The sequence below is a fragment of the Talpa occidentalis genome, unplaced genomic scaffold, assembly GCF_014898055.3.
Source record: "Talpa occidentalis isolate TD23 unplaced genomic scaffold, MPIMG_talOcc4v2.1 talOcc4.15, whole genome shotgun sequence".
Lineage (NCBI taxonomy): Eukaryota > Metazoa > Chordata > Mammalia > Eulipotyphla > Talpidae > Talpa > Talpa occidentalis.
In genome coordinates, this window is record NW_023601543.1 from 26,319,619 (window position 1) to 26,336,950 (window position 17,332).

At 43.9% G+C, this 17,332-nt stretch overlaps 1 protein-coding gene across 1 annotated transcript in view; it reads left to right on the forward strand.

Annotated features, from left to right (window-relative positions):
• Nucleotides 1–17,262: 17,262 nt before the first annotated feature.
• The window catches only part of CHRDL1 (chordin like 1), a 165,358-nt gene continuing 165,288 nt past the window's right edge, over nucleotides 17,263–17,332 (forward strand). The window contains exon 1 of the mRNA XM_037512070.2: nucleotides 17,263–17,293. The gene's annotated coding sequence lies outside the window, so the exon portion shown is untranslated. The remainder of the gene's footprint in view (nucleotides 17,294–17,332) is intronic.

Here is a 17,332-nt window from a genome sequence, read left to right on the forward strand (position 1 = left end):
CCAACTAGGCCACACGCTAGCAAGGCTGATTCCTCCAGCATCCTAAGCTGGGCCTATGGGAAACCCTGAAATTGATATGAAACTCCAAAATACTGTGAACTCTGATACCTTATCCATGTCAATGACAGGTCCAGCAACTCAAAAATCAGCTTTTCCCATTACTGACACTAAAATGTCCCTGGGACACAATTACACTCAAGTTCATTCCAAGCCAAGCCATTTCTGTAGCCACAAGGCCATCCTTATGATATCAATGGATGTCCTAACAAAACATATATTATATCTTGAATCTGACTCCTATACATAGCAGCCATTCATTTGTTTGCTCAATATGCTTATTGGTGTGTTTTAAGGGCCTACCATTCTGGGTCCTGTGAAAACATCATTGAAAAGATCAAGGTCATTGATCCATAGATGATATAGTCTTGGAAGGAAAAGACAATAAACAGATTAAAAAATAGCTAAATCAATCAATCGAACTGCAGATGTTGATAAATCCAACTAAGTACATTAATTGAGTCATGTGAAATGAAAGTACTTGGTAGGAGTTAACTCTAGACAATGTGGTCAGAAAACACTTGTTTGAGGAGGTAAGACCTGAAGGGTGAAAATGAGCAAGCCTTGCAAGGAACATTCAGAGGGAAGAGGAAGTGCAAAGCCCCAAAGACAGGAAAAGCTTAAGGTTTAGAGACAGAAAGAAGTTGAATGAGGGGGTAGCTGGTATGAAATGAAGGAGTAAAGGTAGGCAGAGGCCACCACTACTTTATCTTATGAGATCCTTTGCCTTTGTGGACTTCACAGCCATGTGGCCCAACTTTATCCATCTGTGTATCATTCACCTACAGATTGAGTCAATGAGTTGAATCAGCCCAATGATAGAAGAATTTCTCTGCTGCTATACCACCTACCAGACACACGACTGATCCACCTACTTCACCATGGCAGAAATTGCCTATAACATCTCACTGTATTCCTGCTTGGGAAACACCTTTCACAGTAACTATGAACTTTCACCTTCACCACACATTACAACTTCACTTCTAGTGTTATGGACATTTTGGCCGCCAGTTTGTAGCCTGTGGCAGCAGGATTTCTAAAAAGTGCCCCTAGACTACATTCTTGTGGGCCACAGATCAGTACAAAAATGAGCATCCACCTTTCTTCATTTATTCACAGTGTTACCTGACCACTTAGAGCTCATCTTCATTGTGCACCTCAGTTCCCCTCCTATCCTATATGGCCTAGGATCGTGTTAATAGCATCGTTAGATCTTTTTTTTTTTTATATTAAATTTTATTTTTATATTCCCCCATACAATTGCAAACGCCCCATTCTGACCCCAATCCTTCCCCTCCCGCCCCCCACCCCCCAAAAAGTGTCTCTGGTTCATAGTTTTTTGTTGATTTTGATTTTCACTTTCTTATATTCATTTTCCTGGTCCCTTATTTAAGTTTTCTAGATTCCTGCTATGAGTGAGACCATCCGGTATTTTTCTTTTTCTTTTTGGCTTATTTCGCTGAGCATGATCCCTTCCAGTGCCATCCATGTTGCTGCAAATTGCATGTGTTTATCTTTTTTGAATGCTGAGTAATATTCCATGGTATATATGTACCACATCTTCTTGATCCAGTCATCTATTTTTGGGCATTTGGGTTGTTTCCAAAGCTTAGCTATTGTAAACAGTGCTGCTATAAACATAGGAGTGCAGGTGCTCTTTGGAATTGATGTTTCTGTGTCCTTTGGGTAAATACCTAGGAGTGGAATTGCTGGATCATATGGAAGCTCTATGTTTAGTAGGTCCAGAAATCTCCACACAGCTCTCCATAGTGGTTGGACCAGTTTGCACTCCCACCAACAGTGCACAAGAGTTCCTTTTTCTCCACATCCTCGCCAACATTTGTTGTTGCTAGTTTTTTTAATATGTGCCATTCTCACTGGTGTGAGATGGTATCTCATGGTAGTTTTGATTTGCATTTCCCTGATTACAAGTGATGTTGAACATTTTTTCATATGTCTGTTGGCCATTTGCATTTCCTCTTTAGAGAAGTTTCTTTTTAGCTCTTCTGCCCATTTATCGTTAGATCTTTACCTAGCCTGATGGGAGAGTAACAGCTAAAGGTCTGGTCTTGGGAATCCACCACTCACCTGCAGTCAGCAACAGTCCAGAGCTCATAAGGCAAATGCAGGAAAATCCTGGAAACCACCACTTTTCCAAAGGATTCTGGAAGGGAATAGTATCTACTCTTTATTGTTATCCAGAAAAACCATGAAAATAACCATGGCATCTGGATGAAAAGCCATGAGGCCACTTGCATTCTAGCATAGTTAATACTCCAGGTATTTTAACTCAAGAAAACAGACCTACATGCCCATCAGTCACCCTCTCTACGCCAAAGTTCTAGGCTTTCTGTAACTACATAAGCAGTTGGTTCTATATAGCTTAATGATTCAGCAGAGAAGTTTGGGGTAAATTAGCACAGAGTTTGAATTCTGACCATACCTCTCATCCGTTGTATGACACTCACTGCCTCAACTTCGTTCTGTAGAATGGGGATGATGATAATAATTGTGACTCTCTCATAATGTTGCTATGAGAATTATGTGAACTAATTCATGTAAACCATCTGAGGTCTTACTAATCACCTATCTTGATTCCCTAATGTTTATAATTAAAAGTACAAGCTATGCAATCAGACTGGGTTCATATACCAGCTCTTCCGCTTGTTACCTGTGTAATTTTCAGCACATTATTTAACCTCTAAGTCCTTTTTACCTCTGAAATCGAGGTAATAATAGAGTTTTGGGAGAATTAAATAATGCATAGAAAAATACTTGGCATAGTTTTGGGCACATAATAAATACTCAATAAATGCTAACTCTTCATATAATTATAATAATGACTATTATTACTACTATCACTGCTATTATATTATTCATAATATAGTGATGTGCTGTCCACTTTCCCAAAAGAAAACCTCAACGCTCTCACTTATTTTATTTTTTATTGTGGTAAAATATACATAATGAAGATTTGCCTTATTAACCATATGAATAGTTATAATTCACCAGCATTAAGTATACTCACATTGTCGTGCAGTTAGTACCACTCTTTAGTTCCAGAACATTCTCAGAACTCCAAACAGAAATTCCATACCCATTGAGCAATCCCTCTACTCCCCCTCCTGCAGTTCCTGGCTAACACTAATCTGTTTTCTGTCTCTATGGTTTACCTATTCTGTGTATTTAATATAGCTTGAACCACAATATGTGGCCTTTTGTGAGCTAGCTTTTTTCGTAGGATAATGTTTTCAAGGCTCATCCACATAGAATGCATCACTACTTTGTTCCTTGGTAAAGCTAACTATTCCATCATATTTATACACAAGGTTGTTTTTCATCAGTGACGGACATTTGGCTTGTTTCCACCTTTCAGTTATTTTGAATAGCGCTGCCATGACCATTTGTGTTTAAGTATTTATTGTAGTGCCTGTATTCAACTGTTTTGGGAGTGCAATTGCTAGGTCATATGATAATTTCATGTTTGCTTATTGAGGAACCATCAAACTGTTTTCCACAGCAGCTGCACCATTTTCCATCCCCACTACTAATAATTCAGAGTTCCAATTTTTCCACATCCTCACCAACACTTATTTTACTTTTTTGATTATAGCCACCTAGTGGATATATAGTGGTACTGCATTGTGATTCAGTAACTCCCTAATAAACCAATTTTGCTGAGCATGGTTTCATGTGTTTGTTGGCCATTTGCTTATTTATTTTTTGGGGGAAATGTATTCAAGTCCTTTGTCAGCATTGGGTTGTTTCTCTTCTTGTTTTTGAACTGTAAGAATTTTTTATGTATTCTGGATAAAAGACTGATCAGATAATTAAGTTGCGATTATTTTTTCCTATTCTGTGTCTTTTCACTCTATTGATGGTATCTTGTGCACAAAATTTTTTAGTTTTTGTACCCCAGTTTATCCATCTTTTGCCATTGCTTGTTTTCTTGGCGTAATATTTAAGGAACCATTACTAAATCCAAGGATACGAATGTTCCTCCTTGTATTTTCGTCTAAGAGTGTTATACTTTCAGCGCTCATAATTAGGTCTTTTGTCTATTTTTCATTAATGTTTGTATATGGAATAAGATAAGGATCCAGTTTCATTCCTTCCTTGTGAATATCCAGTTGGTCCAGCACCATTTGTTTATTCATATTTTCCCCCATTGAATGATTTTGGTATCTATATTAAAAAAATCAACCGACCATAGATGTATGACATAATTTCTAGACTTCTGAGTCTATTCCATTGATCTATATGTCCATCTGTATGACAGAACCACACTGTATTCATTAGTGTAGACTTGTAATGTTTTAAAATTTGGATGTGTGAGTCCTCCAAAGTTAGTCTTCTTTTTCAAGGTTTTTTTTTTTAAAGATTTATTTATTTATTTATACAAGCACTGGGTACAGCCAGAAGCACGGGAGGGTGAGAGAATTCACCAGAGCCAGAGCGGGGAGCAGAGCAGGCAGACTGACGACGTACACTGCTGAGGGGAGCAACGGGCGGCAGAAGAGGTCTGCGCGCCATGTGGGACCCTAGCCCAGGGTCCGGGGATCAACCGGCGCTGCAGAGGCTGCGGGCAGCTTCGCAGCCCAGCACTCAACCGCTGCGCCACCAGGGAGGCCCCTTTTTCAAGGTTTTTACTGGCTTTTTGGAACCATATAGAATTCCATATGAATTAGAGGCTCTGCTTTTCCATATCTGAAAAACAATATTGTTGGGATTTTGATAGGATTGTAGTGAATGCAAATACAACTTTTTGAGACATTGCCATCTTAACATTATTAAGTCTACCAATACATGAACTTATGATGTCTTTCCATTTACTTAGGTCTTCTTTAATTTCTTTGTTTAAAAAAATGATTTATTTATTTATGCATACAAGGACTGGAGTACAGGCCAGAGGTGCAGGGGGTGAGAGGGTTCACCAGAGACAGAGTGGGAAACAGAACAGACAGACTGACTGAAATACACTGCTGAGGGGCGAGAAGGAGAGGTCTGCTGTGGCATGCGGGTTGCTCCTTGGCCAGCCAGGGATTGAACTTGTGCTGCAGTGGCTGGCGACAGCCTGAGAGCACTGTGTCTTTAACCCCTGCGCCACCTGGGAGGCCAGCTTCTTTAATTTCTTTCAGCAATATTTTGTAGTTTTCACTGTACAAATCTCTTAACTGCTTAAAATTATTTCTATTTTATCTCCTCTGATGCTATTGTAAATGAGATCATTTTTCTAATTTCACTTTCTTATTGTTAATTGTTAAAAAAGCCTACATGGATAAACCAGCTAGTCTGAATAAAATACCACGCCTTTTGTCCTTTCTAACACCTAGTCATTCTCCAACAAATAACTAGCATTTTACAGCACTACCAGCGCAGAAGGTTATTGTCTAGCTTGACGACATTTTCAACTATCTCTCTCTTTGGGTTAACTATAAAAGGCTAAACCTGAAGTCTAATTCTTGAGGCAAGATTTATCCAGCCATCATGTCAGGAGGCAAGTGACATGTGTCAACCTTGCGGGAATTGCTCTCATCTATGACAATCTAATCATCCCTTGGAATTTCTTGGGTATTAGCAAAGGTTCAACTCTCACCTCTCTACCATGATTGCCTAGATAACCAGACTCATCAAACAGGAGTGTATCTGTATCCTGACTTTCTGTACCCACCCCAATTAGCCTATCTATTGTTGTCGTCAAGGGTCTGTATACAGGTAAAACCCCTTCACATTGCAGTGACGGCCATTGTGTCTCAGAAAGACTTAGTGACCTCTATCCCTACACTTATTTCTCTGGGAAACTTCTTCTGGAGTCAGAGCTGTTTGAACAATAATGTCCTCTTATTGGTGTGCTGAGACCACCGCAACCTGCAGCATAAGAGATGGATTCATGAATCCACCCTACCCTGTACTAGATACTTATTTGATTTTATTTTCAGATCATCAACATGACTACTAAAACTGTACCTCCAAGTTGTTCCTGATTGGGGGTGGGGGTGGTTTCTCCTCAATTATGGCCAGTTCACAGCCTAATTTTACCAGACTGATGAGCACATGTGGTTAGCCAATGGCATTTTGGAGCAGAGTTTCTCAAGTGAATGACTATTGATATTAGAGCCAGAAAATTCGTTGCTGTGGGGAGCTGTCCTGAAAATTATAGAATGTATGCCGGCATCTCTAGCCTCTACCTACCAGCTGCCAGTAGCATTTCTCTCCCTCTACCCCATTTATGACAATGCAAAAATGCTTCCAGACATTCCCAAACGTGCCCCAGGGGGTAAGCTTACCCCTGATTAAGAACTATGACGTTAGAGGAATACCTCTCCTACTATAACACTACTGACCCATGGCCCTCAAAACAAAAGAGATGCACTCAAATCCAGCTCATCGTCCAAAACATCCTCTTTCTTAGCAACCAAAGTTTCCACTGCTACTATCCCACACTCGCTGGAGCCAGAAAATCCTTGTAGGAAATCAGGGTTGCTCCAAAATGCCTCTGTCTCATAAAGTGTTGGTAGAAGGAGCATGCCAACATATACCAAACCACAAGGAAGGACATCTGAATGAACCACACCATGTGATGCTCTGCCGGTCACTACTCTCTTCCTCTGCATCTTAGCATTTGGGTGAATACCCTTTGGGGCTGAGCTGACAGAGGCTGGCAGGTCTTCCAGCTCAAGCAGACCTCCTCTATGCATATCTAACCAGCATGCTAGCATGGATGAGTAACTTGAGATGAAATGTGTGAGTTGATTATGCAAGTGGTGCTGGGTTCAAGGAAAGCTCTAGGAATTGACACCCAGAACTGGCAAAGTCCTCAGACACAACCCAAGAAGCTGAATGGTGTTCCTTGCACTGTGCAGTACACAGCGTGCCAGCAGTTTGCAGATGCACGTTCTAATCTCTGGGTCTTCTACCAGGAATTTCTGAGAGAATGAAAGCTTGTTCCACCTGGATCAGAAGCTTCTAAATCAAGTGTAGCATTCTTTACACTTTAATCACCTTAACTGCTCCCAGAATGCTTGCCAGAGGCCATGGTAAGGATCTGAATGCACGCCAACTCTCCCAAGTTTTATCCTTCTTTTCACCTGCTTCAAACCTTACACCATGGCCTCCCCTGGTCCTACCTGCAACTCTTTCCCTTTGCTCATCCCAATCCAGTTGCAATAATCTCCTTTCTGTTCTCCAGTACACCAAACCCTTGCCTTGCTCCCAGGCCTTTGCTTTCTGTCTTCTGTCCAACATGCTCTTTCCCCACACACTTCACTTCTAACTCCTATTCATCTTTGAGGTCTAAGCTTAAAGTCTATTTCCTCGGAGAGCCCATCCCTCACCCCACAGTTTAAATCACTGTTCTCTCTTGTCCCCAACTTCACTCCTCACTCCTACCACTGTGTATTTCCCCCACGGAATTGAAATACAGTTGTTTGCTATCTTTTGTTGGCTTGTTTGTTTACTGTCTCTTTCACTGGACTGTACTCCATGGAGGAGGGCATCGTGTTTCTTTTTGTTTACCATTGTATTGTATCCTCAGTGTCTACCACTGCTTGGCAAGTGACATGCTCTCCAAAAATATTTTTCAAATAAATGAATGTGTACAGTTTGAAGTGTCTTCCTTATGAAACGTCAATTAAATTAACTTGACCATTTAATTTTGAAAAGATCAGCTGTCAATCTGTACTTAATTTGATTCAAACACCTTTTCCATGGCTAATTTGATATAAGATGGTTAAACTTTTTGATGAAACACAAATTGGATCATGTCATTACCTTGCTTAAAATCCTTCAATAGCTTGTCATGGCCTACAGGAAAATGTCCAAACACGTTAGCAGGGTCTACAAGGCCTTCTGTGACAGTGGTTTTCAAATATTTTTGACTGTTTGAAAGGTGTATTTTGACTGGGCCTCAATATAAAATATATCTCACATTGCAACTCAGTCCTCACTTATATACATATTATAGTACAAAAAAAACCCTAAAAATTTTCACACAGTATTCTTACTTTATTATTTATTTTTTATTTTTTTTTTTAAGATTTATTTATTCATTTATACAAGCACTGGGTACAGTCAGAAGCGGGGGAGGGTGAGAGAATTCACCAGAGTCAGAGCAGGATGCAGAACAGGCAGAAGGACCGAAGTACACTGCTGAGGGGAGCAGCGGACGGCAGGAGAGGTCTGCGCGCCATGCGGGACCCTCCTCTGGTGGCCGGGGAGCAGCCGGGGATCGAACCAGCGCCGCAGAGGCCGCGGGCAGCTTCGCAACCCAGCGCTCAACCGCTGCGCCACCCGGGAGGCCCAGTATTCTTACTTTAACTACAGGCAACACATTATATTTTTTATGCTATTATAGTCCTTATCACTTAATAAAATGTTGGTCATGACTGACCAAACTGGTTTCACCACATAGTAATGGGTTAAAAGCTGCAGTTTGCAGAACACTGGCATGTAATCTGACCTCTGGCTCCAGTCCCTCAAACCATGCTGAACATCTAGATCCTTCATGGGCAAAGCCATCTTATTTGTATTTTTGTTGCTCCTATTGACTGTAGAACACTGACTTTTTTTTCAACAGTGAAGTTGCCTGCCATCCCCAAGAAGTGGTCAAAGCCCTTCCTTTGGCACTTGAAATTATCTTACATACTATAGGTGTTATTTGCTTAGTTTACTATCTGTCTTCTACACTAGAGTGAAAGTTCTATGAGAACAGGGATTTTGTATGTTTTGCTCATGTTCACTATTGCAATACCCAAAACCTAGGCCATATCTGTCTCATAATAAGAGTTAAACAAGATACATGAAATAATAAATGAGTGAATGAATGAATGAATAGGTAAGACTAAGAACATTGGAGTCAGACTAACCTATTGTAGTTTCAAACCTTAGCTCTGCCACTTATTAGTTGTGTGACCTTGGGCAAGTTTCCCTGTGCCTCAATTTCTTGCATGATTCATGGGGATGATGTAAGAATTTTAATGTGATAATTTTATAAAGCTCTCAGTGTAGAGATAGTATAAGTCACAAATCAAGCCAATAAATATTTTCCAAAATGTATATTGGAAATACAGGGATAAATTCCTAACCTGTGTCAGGGTTGAGTTTGGACATGGAATCCTGAAATGTAAAATGGCAAGATGCCTGAACCGGCAAAGGGATCACAGATTATGAGGGTTATAAGGTATCAAGTGGATTCTTGTCTACTTCCCCAGCTTAACCACCCCTCTGAATGGTCTCTGTAAGAAGGCATGAGGCTTTTTGTACCTCAGCTCCCTTTAATGCCTGCTCATCCCTGCACACCCTGACCTGACTCACCTGTGATTCATGGAGATAGGCACCTCCACTATTGCCATAGTGACAACTGTGTCACAAGAGGATCTTGAGAGGGATCTTCCCAGAAAGTGATGTGAGTCTAACTTTGCTGAAATCTTATTGGGAGGCAGCATAGCTGACTTCCATACCCTGCAGCAACTAGTGAGGGCTCAGAATCATTATGATGTGACATTTAAGGGATGGGATGTGGGAGTAGTGACACCCCAGCATAGAGGCTCTCATACTGGAGGGAGCCTGCACATAAAGGTCTTGTTAAAAATGCAAATTATTGAGCTTCATCCCAGAGTTTCTGACTTAGTAGGTCTTTGCTAAGGCTCAAGAATTGCATTTCTCACAGGTTTCTAGGTGATATGATGCTACTGGGGAGTTGTTGGTGGACATCCTTTCAGAACCACTGCTCTATTCCAACTACATAATCATCTTGGAGTCCAAGAATCTGACTCAGGAAGCCCGGAGCCCAGCCCAGGAGTATCCATTTTAAGCAAGCACCTAAGTAACTTTAATGCATGTGTCCTATGGACTGATCACACTTTGTCATGCTTGGGGAGTTGCTCATGTGCTACCTCTGGGAACACTGGTTGACAGACTTCTGGGGTGGGTCCCAAGAAGCCATGAATTAAGCAAACTCTCAAGTGGTACTGATGCACATTCAAGTTTGAAAGTCATCGGTTTATCGTGTGAGTGGTTAGCTGCACTGATGTAACCGTTCTTACCTGTCCTTCACCAGGCTCAGCTGGGAGACGGAAAGACGGAAGGGATGTCCACATAAGTTAGTGAGAGCTTGCACAGAAAAGGTCTTTCAGAGAACTACTTTTCGAAATAAGGACACTTGTGCAGGGAGGGGTAGGAGGATGCGGAGGGTGGAGAATTTGCCGCAGGGCTAAGTAAGGTTTGCAGGGGAGGCCAACTTTTGGCTGTGTGGGAAAGAGCTGCTCCAGTAGCAGCAGTATATGCAGGCACTCACTGATCCCTTGAGCCCTGCTCACAAGGAGCTGTTGCCGCATAGTGACTTGGGCAGCTTCCCTAAGGCCAACTCAAAGCTGTCCTTTGGACAATTCCTCGTAGAGATTTCTAAGATGGTAGGGCTGAGTGGAGTCTCAGAGGCCATGCAGTTAACCTTCTGCTATGATGTGAGGGAAGTGGAGACTGCATCCCAGAGAGAGGAACGGACTTGGGAGAAAGAGAAACCCACGTCTGTGTCAGAAAAGGGATCTTGTACTTAATCTAATAACAGCTGCCAGGGACTGTGCTAAGCATTTTGTGTGCATTATCTCATGTAATATCACAACAATCTCATGAACTAAGCTCTATTATTATCCCCCTCTACACCTTTCCCCACACCCTGAGACCTAACGGGGCTTTCCGACCTGAGCGTGTATGTGCACTTGAGTAGAGGTTGCCACAAGGGCATGAGCCAGAAGAAGCAAAAGCCAAGCAAACAATATCAGCCCCGTGATTGGTCAGAGCAGTCAGTTCTAACCACCTAGCAACTGTTTTTGAGGAGGAGGATTGGCAGCTGTTTCATGACAGGGCCTGGGGAAGAAAGGAGACAAAATGGCTCCCCACCTGGCAACTGCACATGTGCAGTAATGGGGGGAGGGGGGACAATTATATGCATGGAAGAGGCAGGGAAAAGGCAGCTATGCCATTAAGCGTGTGCTTAGGGACAGGGTTATGGAACAGGGGATCCTGAGGCCCAAGCAGAATTAAGACTGATACATTTGAGAGGGAGCGGCTTTGCCACATCTTTGGAGTAGCTGAAATGATGGTTGAGGTCAGATCTGCCTGAAGTAAAAGTCCCTGCTGTTAGTGTTTATATCCATGGGTCTCACAATTTAGTGTACCTCGGAACAACCTGGAGAGCTGGTCATAAATAGAGGTCTCTTGGCCAAGCCCACAAGAGATTCTGATTTGCAGAGTCCTGTGTGGGGTCCAACCAGCCAGCCCCTTGGGGACATTCTGCTGCAGCTGTTCTGTGGCCCATAATTCAAGATATGCTACCTTGGACATTCTTGCAGACCAACAGCACTTCCAGGGTACAAACAGCTCATCATCAACATCTGCACAAAGAAGACCCACATCTCCCCCTGGATCCTGTGCCTTGCACCCAGATGTCTGCAGCCCTGGTCCCCACCACACTGTTGATCAGAGTGTTCAGAACAGAATGTTCTGGCCAAAGACTCCGAATCATGGCCTTTCCCCTTTGAATACAAAATGATATACAGTGATCACAGATGGCCCACTATTTCTGGAATTTTGCAATTCTCATATGGTTAAAATAAATACAAGAAGTTCCAAAAAGCAAAAAAATTAATTGTAGGAACTCTTTTCTCACCTCCCACCCCTATTCCTAGGCATTCCCACGAAAGGAAATCACTGTCAATGATATCTTGTGTATCTTTCCAATTTTTTTTCTTTCTCAAGTACTGATTTTGGGGGGGTGCTCTTCAGACCTGCCTGTTTGCTGCCCACAGGCCAATAATGAAGAGTAAGTTGTAGGTACGTGTCAGTCACTTTGCACATATTTAATCCTCATAACAATCCTGTGAGGTTGGGTAGTAGTATTCCCATTTTACAGATAAGGAAGCTGAGGCTCAGAATTAGTAATTTGTCTAAAGTCACACCGAAAATGCATGACACAGCTACAAGTTTCCCTGAGTCCACAGTTAACTTGTGTAACCCCTCAAATCTATTGCTTCTTGGGAGCAGGTAATAACAGCTATCCATTGAATTTACACTTGGTGCTATTTACTTTACCTGCATTGCTTCATTTTCACTCTCACAATAACCCATGAGCTGGATATTACTTTCATTCTTATTTTACAGATAAGGAAGCAGAGGCACAGAGTGGTTAAGCAACTTGTCCAGGACCACACAGCTGGTAACAAGCTGGGCAGTGCAGCTTCAGGGTCTGCATGCACATGTCCTCCATAGGCAGAAGGAGCACACAAATAAGAGTCTAAAGAGTGCAGACCACACCAGTGCTAAACTCACACATAAGCACACCTGGTGTTCCCTTTCTAGAATGTCTCCTGTCACAGCAGCTTTGACACCCTCTTAATGCTGTTCTGAACCCACAGACTGCCTCACATGAACCTTTCAAGGCCAGCAGGCACACCTGCTAATCTCCAGCGGCCAGCCACAAGACCCAGCTCAGGACAGTCATGCCACAAACTGCTCTGCCCTGGCTCTAGCAGCCTGTCATTCTGACTTTCCCATTCCTTGACAGGATTCTTGTGCAACCTCTGGACCTTAAACTTGGATTTGGGACTGAGTGTTTTAAACTTCACACCTTCATTATTTCTGCAGTGGAATCTGCATCAACTGGCCCTCCAGGTTTGGTGATCTAGTTCCTTTCAGCTGGAAGACCTTTCTTCCTCGAGCCCCACAGGACCAAATCTCAACTGGGCTACTTTTCCCTCTTCCTAGGTGGACCAGCCTCATCCTCTAACTCCAGGTAGCAGAGAGTCAAACAGGTTGCCTCCAGGTCAGGCCTGCCTCTCAGAGCCACCACCTGCTGCGGGGGGGGGGGGGGGAGTGGGGGTGGGGGGGTGGGGGAGTAGGGGAGGGTGTGGGGAAGAGAAAGGAGATTTCTCCTGGCAGGCAGGTGCTCTCTCTGGCAAAGTTAGCCGCAGATTGGCCAGAACTGCTTCTCTGTGGGTGGTGATGCCTCAGGGTGCAGCTGCCAAGGGATCTCCAGCCCTGCCCCTACGCCACCCTCTGGAGAAAAAAGGAAATCTCAGGGAAAAAATAAATGAGTGTCTTAAAGCTGCAGCCATCTCTGGCCCCAGGCCCAGCACTTATTCCAGCCCCCAGGAGCAGGAAGACATGGGAGGGAGAAGCTCGGAGGCGGCGCTGCTCTAGCTGGTTTCCTCTTAGGGTGCGCTGTGGAATTCTTGATCTCCCTCTTCTTAGAACTTGACTGAGAGGGCTTGGCCAGGGCTGCCAGCTGCAGCCCCTTCCCGCAGTGATGCCCTAAGGCAGGGCTTCTTAACCTGGCTGCCACTGAAGGAGCTCATGCACAGAGAGGATCTGAGATCATGGATGCGGAAAATGTATTTTTGCTTTTCCTAATCTCTAACTTCAGTTTCCCTCAGTTCAATGTAGCATTTCCTTCAACTATAAACATGAGCAACAACCCATGATGATATTAGCTAGACCTGTGGCTTTATTATCAATGGAAGTCACAGATGGTTGCCTATCATATTACAACAGTGCAGACATCTTCAAATAATGTGTGTGCTCCTCATTGCTGCAAAATTACCGTAGTCACGAGGCCTGCCACTAAATCTTGTTATTGAATGTGTGAAGAAGCACATATATTGCTATAGCACACATTCATTTTTAATTTTTTGATAACTTTATTTCAGTGTATTAGTTTTCCTTTTTATTCCTCTGCATTTTGGTTTTTGGCATTTAAAAAGTACGGGGTTCCATTGGCTTCATAGGCCTACCAAAGGGCTCCATGGCACCCCAAAGTCAAAATTCCCAGCTCTTAGGATGTCTTTCTAGTTCCAGCCCAGGGACTGCATGGGTATACCTGCACTAAGAATGTTTGCTGGGAAGGTTGAGTGACTGGGAAACTATGTGGCTGCTAAAATGCAAGCAGAGCAGAACAGAAACTTAGATGTGAAGCTGATCATCACACCAAGAAACCAATCCTCACCTCCCCACTTTGCACAGGAGCTCACCCTCCCTCCACCAGGAGGTTGTAAGATGCAGCCAGGCAATGGAAATTCATTCCCCACAGCATAGCATATACCACCAGGTGGCACCATTGTATGAGCTAGTGGCCAGGAGGGGCTCACGTTAAAGCATCCCATCATTGTAACAGTCTTTATTCCCAAATTGCTTCCAGCAGATTGGCAAGGTCCGATTAGAACCGCCCCCCACCCACCCAACGACCTGAAAGCACTGAGAAACCTAGGGTTTCCCCCTCATATTTAAATCAAAACGAAAACAAATCTAAACTGTAATTGATTGTGCTGAATTTTCAGTGATTTACTTCTAGATTTCCTAATGGCAAAATTCTGACTAAGGTTTTTGAAGTTGAACTTATGTGCCCCTGATGTATGTTTAGTCTGCTTATCTATGAGGGAACTTAACACTGCCTGCTGGTAAAGGGGTAATCACGCCAAATCCTGCTTGGCATCCTAAATGAGCCCTAGCTTCCTTCCACTTCTCACATCCCCATCCCCAGTCACAATGTGTGGGACACTGGCAAAATGCAGGCCATCTGGTAACTACCTCCAGATTCTTCAGATTTCTGATAGACTGAGGGGCTTTGGAAAACTCTGTGGACTCTGCCCCAGCCAATTCACATGGCTCAATCAAGCGCCAGCGTGGGTAGATCCCAAAGGGTGATTTGGAAAATAAATGACTACTGGGGTGCACATAATTATCCGTATATGGCATTGTGCAAATATTCTGGCCAGTTACAATGTCACCCGAGAACCTGACCTCTCAAACCTCTCAGTCTCACCCTTCTCCTTGTCCACTTGTTGTGGCTACAAATCTTCTACCGTCCTTAGGGCCTCTGCAGTCTGTGCATCTTAGAATTTTTGCTTGCGGTTGCCTCTATCACCATTCCTGCACAGATTTCTGCCAAGCTTCATCACACTCTTGACCTCCCCAGCACGAACCAGTTAGTCTCTGTAAAAAGAAAAATGGAGGGGGTGTCCCTGGTGGCCTAGGATTTAAGTCTCAGTGCTATCACTGCTATGGCCTGAGTTCGATCCCAGCCAGGGAGCTAACCCACATATGGCACAGCAGACCTTTCCTGTCTCGCCCGCTGCTCCGCTCAGCAGTGTATTTCAGTGGATCTGCCTGTTCTGCTCCCCACTCTGTCTCTGCTGAATCCCCTCACCAACCCCACCGCTGGACTACACCCCAGTTCTTCTACACACACACACACACACACACACACACACACGTAAAATGGAGAACTAGCTCTGCCATGATCTGCAGTGTTAGTTCTGTGACCATATGGAACCCTTTACAATAACAGTAATTCCCAGCCTTCTTGATAAACCCTCAGGGAACAGAGGCAATGCAGTTATCCTTCCAGATCATTGACACCCCTGATGTAATCCAGGAGGGTGACAAAAACGCTGCACCATTTTAGATGTGTTCCAGACAGTTCTTGAGTCTGATAATGACCTGCAGCTTGTACAACATGCCAGCTTTTCAAACAGTTGATGGAGCAGATCCCATGAGCCCCTCTGATACCAGGCTTTTTTTGTTACAGCTTCTGTGCTCCATCACATTCCTGGACCAGTCATGCTACACTGGTGAATGAATGTTTTATAAACAGAGAGTTCCTTGGCCTCTTTCTACCTGCCTGGGGCATCTGCATGAGTCAGGGAAGAAAGGAATCTACTAATCTGGAGAGGAATTCTCTGAAACCTTAACAATATAATGGTGATTCCAGTCTTTTGCTGGGCACTAGTTTAGTTTTCTACATTTGCTGCCCCATGGCCGCTAAGGGTGAGGAAGCAATTCATTTGGGGTGATGGTGCATTGCAGAGGCCTGTAGCATTCCGTAATATAAACCTGGAAAAGGCTGTTCTTGGGAGGGTTGGACATGATGGATGGTGACAGAGGTGGCATCAAGCCCATTCAGCCTGGAGCCTGTAAGCCAGCTTGCTGCTTCTGCCCCTTGAGGACCACTGTCAGCCATCAGCCATCAGGGCGGCCATCCCGGGCCCACAGCTTCAGACCTGATCCAGATCTTGCAGATGCAGAGGCTTGCAGTTGCCTCCATTATCTGGGTACAGTGGCTCTCCTTACAGTTCCGTGTTTGACCCTAGCTTCAATTTTGCAAAGTGATCTTTCTAATACATGCTTTTCATGACTATTGTGTCCCAGGAGTCATTCTAAGCTCTTTACATGTGATAAATGATGTAATCTCTACAACTCTTTGACATAACATCAGTACTATTTCATTCCTACTTTAGAGATGAGGCACAGAGAGGTCAAGGAACTTACCTGGGGTCAAACAGCTGGTAAGCAGTGGTCAGAATTCATACCCAGGAAACACAATTCCACAGTCCATGGGCTTAAGGGTCACTATACCATGTGATGCCTCTGACAATACCCTTGACTTCCTTTAACTCCCAACCCACAGTCCAACCCCCACCTTATGTTTCATTTACTCCCTCCCTTTCTGAATAAATGTCCTGCCTAGTGTTGTCACCGGTCACCAAGACTTCAACCAAGTAGAGTCTCAGGGGAACTAGTTGCACACCTAGGTATAGTTCAGCTCCCCTCATGGGGTCTAAGCACAGGTGAGGGGTAGTAGGGGCTACCCTGGAAATCCTGGCAACTGGGTGTAGGGTAAATGGTTTTCAGGCTTTTCTGCCCTCCCACCATTAGGGTTGCCCTGCCCAATAGGGGCCTGCAGTTGTTACATTGTTGCAAGCTGTCTTATTTACCTCTGTGGGCCATGGGAGGAGTATTGAGATAGTCACCAAGAGAAACAGAAGGAGGAGAAGAGGCAGGAGAGAGAAGGGGAAAAGGAACTCCAGAGAAGCCCAGAGTGAAGACTTGCCTGGGGCTTGGAGGCCTCTGGCCTCCTGGCCCCCTCGCAACCCTGCCTGCCATGTACCTGGTTGCTGCTCTACATGTAGCAGCTCAATAAAAGCCTGAGAAAGCCACCGAGGGCTCCAGGACTCTCCTTTACTGCCGGATCAGAAAACCTGCTCAGTGGCCTTCCTGCCACCACACTGGGAAATAGGAGTGATGGCAGATCCAAGAGGAATTTCCAAAGCAAAATCAATGAGACTGTGAGGTATGAGGAAGAAGAGATCAAAGATCGTCTCCAGGCTTCTTTAAACATCATCGTCTGGCTTCAGTGGTGGAGAAGGTGATGCTGGTCACTGAGACGCAGGCGCAGAAAGAAGAGCAGGTTGGCAGGGAAGGGGGTAATAACTGCTGGCACCACTGT